The following is a 14238-nucleotide window of genomic DNA, read 5'->3' as shown; positions in this document are numbered from 1 at the left end:
CCATTAAACAGGGTGGCCTAAGTGCCCTGTGTAAATAAAAAGACACAGGAAGCCTAAGTAGCAACTGGGTGGAGTCCCTGGCAACCCAGCAGTGCCTCCACAGGCAGACAAGCCACCTCATCAAACAGCTCCCTGAGATCAAAGATAGACAAATCCATGAATATGGGAAGAAACCAGCCCAAAAAGGATGAAATCATCAAAGACCAGAACACCTCTTCTCTTTCAAGGGATCACAACTCCTCACCAACAAGGGAAAAAAAACAAGTTTGACAAATTGACAAAAACAGGCTTCAGAAGGTGGGTAATAACAAACTTCTCTGAACTAAAGGAACATGTACTAACCCAGCGCAAAGAAACTAAAAACCTTGAAAAAAGGTTAGACGAAATGCTAAGTAGAATAACCAGCTTAGAGAAGAATATAAACAACTCGATGGAGCTGAAAAACACAGCATGAGAACTATGTGAAGCATATACAAGTTTCAATGGCCGAATCAATCGAGCAGAAGAAAGGATACCAGAGATTGAAGAGTAACTCAATGAAATAAAATGAGAAGGCAAGATTAGAGAAAAAAGAGTGAAAAGAAATGAACAAAGCCTCCAAGAAATATGGGATTATGTGAAAAGACCTAATCCATGTTTGATGGGTGTACCTGAATGTGACAGAGTGAATGAATCCAAGCTGGAAAACACCCTCCAGGATATTATCCAGGAGAACTTCCCCAGCCTATCAAGGCAGGCCAACATTCAAATCCAAGACATACAGAGAACACCACAAAGATATTCCTCAAGAAGAGCAACCTCAAGGCACGTAATCATCATATTCACCACGGTTGAAGTGAAGGAAAAAATGCTAAGGGCAACCAGAGAGAAAGATCAGGTCACCTACTAAGAAAGCCCATCAGACTCACAGCAGATCTCTAAACAGAAACCCTACAAGCCAGAAGAGAGTGGGGGCCAATATTCAACATCCTTAAAGAAAAGAACTTTCAACCCAGAATCTCATATCCAGCCAAACTAAGCTTCATAAGTGAAGGAGAAATAAAATCCTTTACAGACAAGCAATTACCAAGAGATTTCGTCACAACCAGACCTGCCTTACAAGAGCTCCTGAAGGAAACATTAAACATGGAAAGGCACAACCAGTGCCAGCCACTGCAAAAATGTTCCAAATGGCAAAGACCAATGATGCAATGAAGAAACCGAGTCAACTAACAGGCAAAAAAAAACAGCCAGTAACAAAATGGCATGATCAAATTCACAGATAACAATATTAACATTGAATGTAAATGGCCTAAATGCCCCAATCAAAAGACACTGACTGGCAAACTGTATAAAAAGTCAAGATTCATTTGTGTGCTATATTCAGGAAACCCATCTCATGTGCAAAGACACACATAGACTCAAAATAAAGGGATGGAAGAAGAGTTACCAAGCAAATGAAGAATGAGAAAAAGCAGAGGTTGCAATCCTAGTCTCCGATAAAAAAAACTTCAAACCAACAAGGATCTAAAGAGACAAAGAAGGACATTACATAATGGCAAAAGGATCAATCCAACAAGAATAGCTAACTATCTTAAATATATATGCACCCAACACAGGAGCACCCAAATACATGAAGCAAGTTCTTGACATCCTAAATGGAGACTTAGACTCCCACACAATAATAGTGGGAGACTTCAACACTCCACGGTCAATATTAGACAGATCAATGAGACAGAAAATTAACAAGGACATCCAGGACTTCAACACAGATCCGGACCAAGCGGACCTAATAGACATCTACAGAATGCTCCACCCCAAATCCAAAAGAATATACATTCTTCTCAGCACCACATCGCACTTACTCTAAAATTGACCACATAATTGGAAGTAAATCACTCCCCAGCAAATGCAAAAGAACGGAAAGCATAACAAACAGTCTATCAAACCACAGTGCAATCAAATTAGAATTCAGGATTAAGAAATTCACCCAAAACCGCTCAACTACATGGAAACTGAACAACTTGCTCCTAAATGACAACTGGATAGAAAATGAAATGAAGGCAGAAATAAAAATGTTCTTCGAAACCAATGAGAACGAAGACATGACATACCAGAATCTCTGGGACATATTTAAAGCAGTGTCTAGATGGAAATTTATAGCAATAAATGCCCACATGAGAAATGAGGCAAGATCGAAAGAGCAAGATCCTCTAGCTCTGTCAATTTTGACACCCTATTGTCAAAGAAAGAGCTAGAGGAGCATGATCAAAAACATTCAAAAGCTAGCAGTAACAAGAAATAACTAAGAGGAGAGCAGAACTGAAAGAGATAGAAACACAAAAAACACTTCAAAAAATCAATAAAACCAGGAGCTGGTTCTTTGAAAAAAATCAACAAAACAGGCCATTAGCTAGACTAATAAAGAAGAAAAGAGACAAGAATTGAATAGATGCAATAGAAAATGATAAAAGGACCATCACCATCGAAGCCACAGAAATACAACCCACCATCAGAGATTACTACAAAGAACTCTATGCACGTAATCCAGCAAATCCAGAAGAAATGAATAAATCCCTGGACACTTAAACACCCTCCAAGACTAAACCAGGAAGAAGTCAAATCACTAAATAGACCAATGAAAAGATCTGAAGTTGAGGCCGCAATTAATAGGCTACCAGCCAAAAAAAAGTCCCAGCCCAGGTGGGTTTACAGCCAAATTCTACCAGACATACAAAGAGGAGCTGGTACCATTCCTTCTGAAACTATTCCAAACAATACAAAGAGAGGGAATCTTCCCTAACTGCTTTTGTGAGACCAACATCAATCATCCTGATACCAAAACCTGGAAGAGACTCAGCTAAAAAGAAAACTTCAGGCCAATATTAATGATGAACATAGATGCAAAAATCTTCAACAAAATATTGGCAAATTGAATGCAACAGCACATCAAAAAGCTTATCCATCACAATCAAGTAGGCTTCATCCCGGGGATGCAAGGCTGGCTCAACATACACAAGTCTATAAACGTAATTCACCAAATAAAAAAAAAAACAAAGAAAAAAACCACATGATCATCTCGATACAGAGAAGGCCTTCAACAAAATTCAAAAGCCCTTTATACTAAAAACCCTCAATAAACTGGGTATTGATGGAACGTATCTCAAAATCATAAAAGCTATTTATGACAAGCCCACAGCCAATATTATACTAAATGGGCCAAAACTGGAAACATTCCCTTTGAAAACTGGCACTACCCAAGGATGTCCTCTCTCATCATTCCTATTTAATATAGTATTGGAAGTTCTAGCCAAAGCAATCAGGCAAGAAAAAGAAATAAAGGGTATTCAATTAGGAAAGGAGGAAGTCAAATTGTCTCTATTTGCAGACGACATGATTGTATAATTAGAAGACCCCATCGTCTCAGCCCAAAATCTCCTTAAGCTGATAAGCAACTTCAGCAAAGTCTCCAGATACAAAATCAATGTGCAGAAATCACAAGCATTCCTATTCACCAATAACAGACAAACAGAGAGCCAAATCATGAGCAAACTCCCATTCACAGTTGCTACTAAGAGAATAAAATACCTAGGAATACAACTAACAAAGGATGCGAAGGACCTCTTCAAATAGAACTACAAGCTACTACTGAAGGAAGTAAGAGAGGACAAAAACAGATGGAAAAACATTCCACGCTCCTGGTTAGGAAGAATTAATATCGTGAAAATGACCATACTGCCCAAAGTAATTTATAGATTCAACACCATCCTCATCAAGCTACCATTGACCTTCTTCACAGAACTGGAAAAAAAACACTTTAAATTTCATATGGAACCAAAAGAGAGTGCACATAGCCAAGACAATCCTAAACAAAAAGAACAAAGCTAGAGACATCACACTACCTACTTCAAACTATACTACAAGGCTACAGTAATCAAAACAGCATGGTACTGGTACCAAAACAGAGATATAGACCAATGGAACAGAACAGAGGCCCTGGAAGTAACACCACACATCTACCATCATCTGATCTTCAACAAACCTGACAGAACCAAGCAATGGGGAAAGGATTCCCTGTTTAATAAATGGTGTTGGGAAAACTGGCTAGCTATATGCAGAAAGCTGAAACTGGACCCCTTCCTTATACCTTACACTAAAATTAACTCCAGATGAATTAAAGATTTAAACATAAAACTTAACACCATAAAAACCCTAAAAGAAAACCTAGGCAAAACCATTCAGGACATAGGCATAGGCAAGGACTTCATACCTAAAACACCAAAAGCAATGGCAACAAAAGCCAAAATGGACAAATGGGATCTAATTAAACTTAAGAGTTTCTGTACAGCAAAGGAAACAATTATCAGAGTGAACCGGCAACCAACAGAATGGGAAAAAATCTTTGCAATCTACCCATCTGACAAAGGCCTAATATCCAGAATCTACAAAGAACTAAAGTAGATATACAAGAAAAAAAGAAACCCATTCAAAAGTGGGCAAAGGATATGAACAGATGCTTTTCAAAAGAAGACATTTATGAGCCCAAAAAAGTATGAAAAAGATTCATCATCATTGGTCATCAGAGAAATGGAAATCAAACCTACATTGATACCATCTCACACAAGTTAGAACGGGAATCATTAAAAAATCAGGAAACAACAGATGCTGGAGAGGATGTGGAGAAACAGGAACACTTATACACTATTGGTGGGAGTGTAAATTAGTTCAACCATTGTGAAAGACAGTATGGCGATACCTCAAGGATCTAGAAATAGAAATTCCATTTGACCCAGCAATCCCATTACTAGGTATATACCCTGAAGGATTATAAATCGTTCTATTATAAAGACACATGCACACATATGTTCACTGAGGCACTGTTTACAATAGCAAAGACTTGGAACGAACCCAAATACCCATAAATGATAGACTGGACAAAGAAAATGTGGCACATATACACCATGGAATACTATGCAGCCATAGAAAACGACGAGTTCATGTCCTTTGTTGGGATGTGGATGAATCTGGAAACCGCCATTCTCAGCAAACTGACACAAGAACAGAAAACCAAACACCACCATGTTCTCACTCACAGGCAGGTATTGAACAATGAGAACACAGGAACACAGGGAGAGGAGCATTACACACTGGGGTTGGTAGAGGGTGCTAAGGGAGGGACAGTGTGGGGAGGAGAGGCTGGGAGGGATAACATGGGGAGAAATGCCAGTTGCAAGTGACAGGGGGATAGAAGAATAAACCACCTGGCAAAGTATGTACCTATTGAACAATCCTGCATGATCAGCACATAAAGTACAAAAAAAAAAAAAAAGACTCAAGTGTATATATCTATACCTTTATTTAAAAATATGAAACATATGTGTAGGGCACATTTTTAAACAAACTTTGGCTCGTATATTACTCTGCACTTTATTTCCACTTTCCTTTATAACTAAAAAAAAATGTGTGTGTGTGTGTGTGTGTGTGTGTGTGTGTGTGTGTGTGTGTATTTTTTTTTTTTAAATAGAGATGGAATCTCACTATATTGTCCAGGCTGGTCTCAAACTCCTGAGCTCAAGTGATCTTCCTACCTTGTCCTCCCAAAGTGCTGGGATTACAGGTGTGAGTCACTGAGCCAGACTGTTATTTCCACTTTCCATATTTCCATATATTACTCTGCTTTTATTTCCATCTTACAATATACCATAGGCATCTTTCCAGGTCAATATAGATAGACATAACAAATTCTTTTTAATTACTTAATGCCCATAATATTAGGATCCTGTCCCCTCATACCTATAATCTTACAATAATCTTTGACTGGTCTCCTCGCCTCCATTTTCTTTCCTCCATTTTTTGAGAATCATATAACATACGAATATTAAAAATCAAAAGTCAAACAGCAACACATTTCTAGTGAAAAAAACTGATACCTCAAGAAATTAACCAAATTGCCCAAGAATACTAACTTAGTGGGGAAAAGAGTCATTCATTTAATAAATATTTGTTTGGCATCTTATATGCAGCCCTAGTATTGCGGAGCTTAAATTCCAGAAAGAGATATGTAAAAAATAAGAAAGCAAATAACAACGATAAATACAGAATGTGATTAATGCCATGAAAAAAAAAAAACATGGTGGAAGAACAGAGTAATGGAGAATTCCCTACTTTAGACAGGATACACATGAAAAGTACCTTGGAGCACATGACATTTGAACTTTTACCTAAATAATATGGGAGATAAAAAATTATAAGAAGAGGCAAAAAAAAAAAAAAAAGCCAGCAAAAACGAAAAAGGAAATCAGTGTTTCTGGTGTGCAGTGATCAAGGGGAGAAGAGCGGCAGGAAATGAGGCTGGAAAAGAAATGAGGGAGTAAATCATACAAGGCCTTGTAGGCTATGGCAAGGAGCCTGGACTGGAAATTGATTCAAGGATTTTAAGGAAGGAGTGATTCAATCAGATTTCTACTTTACAAAGATTACTTTGGCCTCTAGGTCAAGAAAGGATAGAAGGCAGTCAAGAATGCTACCAGGAAAATCTTTGCAGAAGCAGAGATAAGCAACAGCAGTGGATTTGATTACGGTATTATTGGCAAGCAAATAGAGGGATGTGGACAGACTTAACAAATATTTGGAAGGGAATTTCAATAAGACTTCCTGATGAAATGGGTGTGGGGCTGATGAAACGGGTGGTACCAAGGATGAATACTAAGGATTAATTGGTAAAACTGGTACATAGGGCCATTTTCTGTGATGGGTCTAAATAGAAAATTATCATCAAATATTCTATTTTGAACAAGTTAAGTTTAAGATGCTTACTAGTCTTCTACATAGGAAGGTTAATTAGATAGATGGAGACAAACCTGATGCATGGGGAGAGGTGGAACAGTAACTTTAAAAATCATCAGCATATTTATAGCATTTAAAAGATGAAACCAGATCAACTCACTGAGGGAATCTGTGAGGTAGAGAACTCAGAAGGGAGCTTGGGGGCCGCCAACTCACACAGGTAGGTGGAGTGAGGAGCCAGGATAAGTGACCGACAAAGTGCAGCCAGGGAGGTAGGAGTATGGTGTGCTAGAAACCAAGGCATTAAAAAAGGGTATTAGGCCAGGCGTGGTACCTCATGCCTGTAATCCCAGCACTTCGGGAGGCCGAGGCAGGCGGATCGCTTGAGGCCAGGAGTTTGAGACCAGTCTGGCCAACATGGCAAAACCCCATCTCTACTAAAAACACAAAAATTAGCCAGGTGTGATGGTGTGTGCTTGTAATCCCAGCTACTTGGGAGGCTGAGGCAGAGAACTGTTTGAACCTGGGAGGCGGAGGCTGCAGTGAGCTGAGATTAAGCCACTGCACTCCAGCCTGGGTGACAGAGTAAGACTCCATCTCAAAAAAAAAAAAAAAAAAAAAAAAGTGTATTAGGAAGGAGGGTGGAGTTAACTGTGTCAAATGCTAATGACTATTCAAAGAATATGAGTACTAAATACTGACCACTGGATTTGACAATGTGAAGGTTACTGAAGATTTTAAAAAGAAAGGTAGGTAAGAAATAGGTAGAAGGAAGAGATCGGAATAGAAATCAACTTGGAATAGGCTATTTTAGAAGGTCAGAAGTAGAGAAAGTATTAACAGTTTTTTTTTAATAAATTTTATTTTTTAGAGACGTTTTAGGTTCACAGCAAAACTGAGCAGAAAATACCAAGTTCCCAGATATCCTCTGTCCCCAAATATATACCACCTTCCCCAATATTGGCATCCCACACCATAATGGTGCATTTCTACACTGATACATCATTATCACCCAAGCTCCCATTATGGTTTTCCCTGGAGTTGTATATCCTATGGATTTGGACATGTATCCCCTACTGTAGTATCATATAGGATAGTTTCACTGTCCTAAGAATCCTCTGTGCTGTGGCTATTCATCTCTCCCTTTCCCAAAGCCTGAGTAACCACTAGGCTTTTTACCCCATAGTTTTGCCTTTTCTAGAATGTCATATAGTTGAAATCATAAAATATGTAGCCTTTTCTGATTGGCTTCTTTCACTTAGTAATATGCATTTAAATTTCCTCCGTATCTTTTCATAGCTTGACAGTTCATTTCTCTGAAGTGTTGAATAGTGTTCCACTGTCTGGATGTACCACAAAACTGTGGTACATCCATTAACCTTCTGAAGGACATCTTGGATACTTCCAACTTTTAGCAATTACAAATAAAGCTGCCACAAATATCCATGTGCCAGTTTTTTGGAATGTAGTTTTCAATTGATTTGGGTGAATACCAAGGAGCATGAGTACCAGATTGTATAGTAAGAGCATATTGTAAGAAACTGCCAGATTGTCTTCCAAAGTGGCTAAACTATTTTGCATTCCACCATCTGTGAATGAGAGATGTCAGACATCCTGTCACTTCACATCCTTGCCAGCATTTGGTGTTGTTGGTGCTTTGAATTTTGGCCATTTTATTAGGTGTGTAGTCATAGCTCACTGTTGTTTTGATTTGCAATTTCCTAATAAGTAATTTTGAACATCTTTTGATATGCTTACTTACCATCTATATATCTTTGTTGAAGTGTCTGTTCAGGTCTTTTGCCCATTTTTCAATTAGGCTGTTCATTTTCTTATTATTCATTTTTAAGGGTTCTTTGTATATTTTTGGGTAACAAGCCTTTATCAGATGTGCCTTTTGCAAATATTTTCTCCTACTCTGTGACTTGACTTCTCATTTTCTTGACATTGTGTTTTGCAGAGCAGAAGTTTGCAATTGTAATGAAGTGTAGCTTAGCAGTTATTTCATTTATGGATGTCACTGCTATATCCAAAGTCACATAAACTTTATCGTATGCTGTCTCCTAGATGTTTTATAGTTTTGCATTTTACATTTAGTGTTAGGGTCCATTTTGATTTAAGTGAAGGGTGTAATGCCTGTGTCTAGATTCATGTCTTTCAAGCAGATGTCTAGTCATTCCAGCATCATTTGATGAAGACCCTTTCCTCCATTGCACTGCCTTTGCTTTGACTGTACTGTATATATACATATAGTCAACTGATACCGTCTCCTTCTACCTGTTTCCTATATAATGCCCCCCCCCAGATGAATGCACTTATAGTTGGAGAAAGAGAGGGAAAGAAAGAGAGGCATTAGTTAGGATTTCCAGGACAATGTTGAAAAGGGATGGTGACATCTTTGTCTTATTTCTAACCTTAGCAGAAATCTTCAAGTTTCTCTGCATTAAGTACGATGTTAGCTGCAGGTCTTTCGTAGGCATTCTTTATCAAGTTGAGGAAGTTGCCTTCTATTCCTGGTTCACCGAGAGTTTTTATCATGAATGAGTGCTGCATTTTGTTAACTGGTTTTTGTCATCTACTTATATAATCATGTGATTTTTCTTTTTTAGCCTGTTGATGTGAATTGCATTCATTGATTTTCAAATAGTAAATCAGCCTTGCATATCTGATATAAATTCCACTTGATTATGGTGCATAATTCTTTTCTATACATTGTTGCATTCACTTTTCTAGCATTTAGTTGATGATTTTTGCATCCATATTCATAAGACATGCTGATATACAGATTTCTTAAAATGTCTTTGTGTTTTGTCTTTTGTTGGTATAGGGTAACGCCTGGCTTTATAGAATGAGTTAGGAAGTATTCCCTCTGCTTCTATCTTCTGAAAATGATTACAGAGAATTGGTACAATTTCTTCCTAAAATACCTGCTAGAGTCCATCAGTGAACTCATCTGAGCCTGGTACTTTATATTTTGGAAGGTTTTAAATTATTGATTCAATTTATTTAACAGATTTAGATCTATTCAGATTGTCTATTCCTTTTTCTGAGTTTTAGCAAATTGTGCCTTTCAAGAAATTGGCCCTTTTTATTTAGGTTATTAAATTTGTGGGCACAGGGTTGTTCATATCCCTTTATTATCCTTTTAATGTCTGTGGGATCTGTAGTAATATTCCTTCTTTCATTTGTGATATAAGTAATTTGTGTCATCTCTATTTCTTAGCCTGGCTAAGGGTTAGCAATTTTATTACTGTGTTTTTTGGGAGGCATGTTATTGATTTTGCTGATCTTTTCTAGTTTTTGGTTTTGTAGGTTTTCCCTATTGATTTCTCATTTTTCAGTTTCATTGATTTCTGCTCCAATTTATTATTTACTTTCACTTACATATTTTCAACTTAATTTGCTTATTTTGCTAGTTTACCACCTAAGGTGAAAGTTTTGTTAACTGACTTTAGATCTTTATATTTTCAAATATATTCACTTAATGATGTAATTTTCCCTCTAAGCACTACTTTCACTGTATCTCACAAATTTCAACTAGTTGTACTTTGAATTTCACTGAATTCAAAATACTTTAGAATTTCTCAGATTTTATATTTGACCACCATGTTATTATAAGTTTGTTGTTTAATCTTCAAGTATTTGGGGATTTTCCAAACATCTTTCTATTATTTGACTTCCAGTTTAATTCCATGTGGTCTAAGGTCAGACACTGTAAAATTTCTATTCTCTAAAACTTGTTAAGGTCTGTTTTATGGTTCAGAATGCAGTCTTCCTTGGTGAATATTTCATGTAAGCTTAAGAAGATGTGTAATATACTATTGTTAGATAAAAAATCATCTATAGATGTCAATTCTATTCAGTTGATTTATGGAGTGCTCAGTTCTACTATGGCCTTACTAATTTTCTGCCTGCTAGATCTGTCCATTTGTCCAACTATAGGAGTGCATTCATCTATTTCTCCTTGGAATTCTATCAGTTTCTGCCTTGTGCATTTTTACATTCTGCTGTTAGGCACATACACATTAAGGATTATCATGTCTTTTTAGAGAAACATTATGTAATGTGTCTCCTTATCCCTGATAACTATGCTTGACTTTTAGTCTGTTCTGTCTGAAATCAACACAGTTGATCCCCTTTTAGCTAGTTTCCTTTATTTAGTTTTAGCATCATATATCTTTCTCCGTTTCTTTACTTTAAATTTATATGTGTCTTTAAATTTAAAGTGGATTTCTGGTCGACAACATAAATTGAGTCTTGTTGGTTTTCTTTGATCCACTTCAAAAATCTCTGTCTTTTAATTGGTATATTTAGACCACTGACATTTAAAATGATTATTGATATAGGTAGATTAATATCTACCATATTTGCTACTGTTTTCTACTTGTTGCCTTTTGTTCTTATTTTTATCTCCCACACTTTTCTGCCATGTGTAGTTTTACTTGGGCATTTTGTAAGATTCAGTTTTCTCTCCTTTTCTAGCATGTTTATTATACTTTTTTTACTTTTCTTCCTGATTGCCCTAGATTTTGCACTATACATTTACAACTAATCCAAGTGACTTTGAAATAACATCTACTACTTCACAGGGGGTCCAAATATCCAGGAATAACAAAATATTAATAATTCCTTTCTCCTATCCCTTGTATCATTGGTGTCACTTATTTCCCTTATATATAAGTATAAATAAGCATATATATATGCATATGTAGTCAAATACATTGTTGCTAATATTATTTTGAACAAATTGTTATCTATTAGGTAAATTAGAAATAAGAAAGATTAAAGTTTCCATTTTACTTTCACTTATTCTTTCTCTGATGCTTTTCTTTTCTTTATGTAAATCCAAATTTCTGACCTATATCAATTTCCTTTTCTCTGAAGAACTTCTTTTAATGTTTCTTGCAAAGCAGGTGTCCTGGTAACAAATTCTGTCAATCTTCGTTTGTCCAAGAAGGTATTTATTTCTTCTCATTTTTAAAGAATAATTTCACAGGTTACAGAATTCTAGATTGATTTTTTTTTCCACTTAACACTAAATATTTCACTCCATTCTCTTTTTACTTTCATGTATTCTGAAGGGAAGTCAGCTGTGATTCTTATCTATGTTCCTCTATAGATATTTATTCCCTCTGGTTTCTTTCAGGATTTTTTTAATCTTTGATTTTCTGAAGTGTGAATATGATATGCCTAGGTATAGTTTTGGGGGTCTTGTTTATTTATTCGTTTACTTCTGCGCTTATCTTGTTTGGTGGTCTCTGAGTTTCCTGGATCTGTTTGGTGTCTAATATTAGATTAGAAAATTCTCAGTCATTTTTGCTAAAAATATTGATTCTATTCCTCTTTTTCTTCCCCATCAAGTATTTTTATTATGTGTGTTTGTAACTTTTATAGTTTTCCCATAGTTCTTCGATATTCTTTTCTTTTTTAACTTTTTTTTTTCCTCATTGCTTTCTGGTTTTGGAAGTTTCTATTGTCTCAAGCTCAGAGATCCTTTCGTCAACCATGTCCACCCTACTAATGAATTAGGCATTCTTCACTTCTAATACAGTGTTTTTGATCTCTAGCATTTTTAAAATTCTTTCTTAGATTCCATCTCTCTGAATTACTTGTTTTTTCACATTGTCTACTTTTTCCATTAAAGCTCTTAATATATTAATCATAGTTTTAAAAATTCCTGCTCTGATAATTCTCATATTCCTGACATATCTGACTCTAGTTCTGAGGCTCGTTCAGTCTCTTCAAGTTGTGTTTTTTGCCTGTTAGTATGTCTTGTAATTCTTTGTTAAAAGGTGGACATAATCTAATAGGTAAAAGGAACTGCAATAAACAGGCTTTTAACAGTGTAGTGGCAAGTTGTAGGGGAAGAAGTGTCCCATAGTCTTATGATTAGCTCTCAGTGGTGAACCTTGAACTGTGAAATTCACAAGCAGTTTTCAGATTATTTTTTCATCTCTCTTCCCCTCTTAGATGAGACAGGATGGCTAGAGGAGGCTAGAGTTGGGAATTTGCTTTCTTCCAGGTAGGTTCAACTATGACAAAATTTCAGTAGGTTAGTATCTGGTAAAATAGTTTCCCCTAAGGCCTTGTTCAAAAGAGAGCTCTGGCATATTTCAAAACGGCTCCTTTCCCCTTCTCCCTGCTGGAAGCACTAGAGGATTTTTCTCTAACATTTATTGTTAAGAACCTGGTAAAACTTTGGAGGGAAAAATTCAGAAAAATATAGCCTTTCCCACATGACTGAGTCCTCCTCAAATTTTCAACTATCAGAGTTGTCCATGCTGAGCTTCCAACAGTTCATCAATTACAGCTTGGATTTCCCTGCTCAGTCACTGGTTCCTGGGGAGGTTTCTGCTCATGGGTTTCTATATCAATACATTATGGTTCTCTGTATCCAAATATCTGTATTTCCAATTTTGGGGGGCAAAAGTTTTCCCTGTGACCTAATTTCTTTGACAGGGCTAGGAAAGGTTGATTTTTTTTAGTTTAATTTTTTTTTTTTTTGAGACGGAGTTTCACTCTTGTCGCCCATGCTGCGTGCAATGGCGCAATCTCAGCTCACTACAACTTTCACCTCCCGAGTTCAAGCGATTCTCCTACCTCAGCCTCCCAGGAAGCTGGGATTACAGGCATGTGCCACCACACCTGGCTAATTTTGTATTTTTAGTAGAGACAGGGTTTCACCATGTTGGTCAGACTGGTCTCGAACTCTGATCTCAGGTGATCCACCAGCCTCGGCCTCCCAAAGTGTTGGGATTACACGTGTGAGCCACTGTGTCCGGCCTGTTCAGCTTTTTAATTGATGTTAGGATAAAGTAGAGATGTCTAAACTCCTTACGTACCACATACCCAACCCTGACCACTTTATTAGAAAAATTTACCATGAAAGGCGGCAGAGAAGTAAGGCAATAGTAAAGAAAGTTACAGAGCCAAGAAATTGCTTTTTAATTGGGAAATATCAGAGCAGTTTTTAAGGTGATGGAAATTACCCAGCAGACAGGGAGACATTTGTGATGCCAGAGAAGAGAGGGAATATAAAAACAGGTGTTAAATCATCAAAGTCAGTAGAGAGTAAATCCAGAACACAGAAGGACTGAGCAAGCCACGTAAGGAGCAAGAACATCTCTTCCATTTGTCTTGCAATGACAGAGAACACAGGCATAGCGCTAACACAAAAACACGGTGCTTATGTCTCATTCTATTTTCTTAATCAAGTATGAAGGGAGAACATTGTCTGGGAAGTCAGGAGAGTTTCAGAGGTAGATATAACACAGGGTCTCAGAGAGTGGGGCAAACCGACTTACTAGAAAAACAGTTGCCAGGTAACAGTAAATGACCATTTCAAGTTTTTGTTCTGGAATTTAAAGTTAGCTAACTGTAACATGTCATATTCTTCTGCAGTCTTGTTTGGCTGCCGGAGCACAGTGGGAACAGTAACTGGGGGTTTGCTGGGTGCACACACACAGGCAGAGA

At 37.0% G+C, this 14238-nt stretch overlaps 1 protein-coding gene across 2 annotated transcripts in view; it reads right to left on the bottom strand.

The window, feature by feature from the left end:
* The window catches only part of WARS2 (tryptophanyl tRNA synthetase 2, mitochondrial), a 112349-nt gene that overhangs the window by 70049 nt on the left and 28062 nt on the right, over window positions 1–14238 (bottom strand). The gene's annotated exons all lie outside the window — the stretch shown is intronic.

This window comes from Sapajus apella, unplaced genomic scaffold, assembly GCF_009761245.1.
Source record: "Sapajus apella isolate SASKATOON/1434 unplaced genomic scaffold, GSC_monkey_1.0 scaffold69, whole genome shotgun sequence".
In the NCBI taxonomy this organism is placed as follows: Eukaryota; Metazoa; Chordata; class Mammalia; order Primates; family Cebidae; genus Sapajus; species Sapajus apella.
Note: the sequence above shows the minus strand (reverse complement) of the source record. Positions and strands in the feature narration are given on the sequence as shown.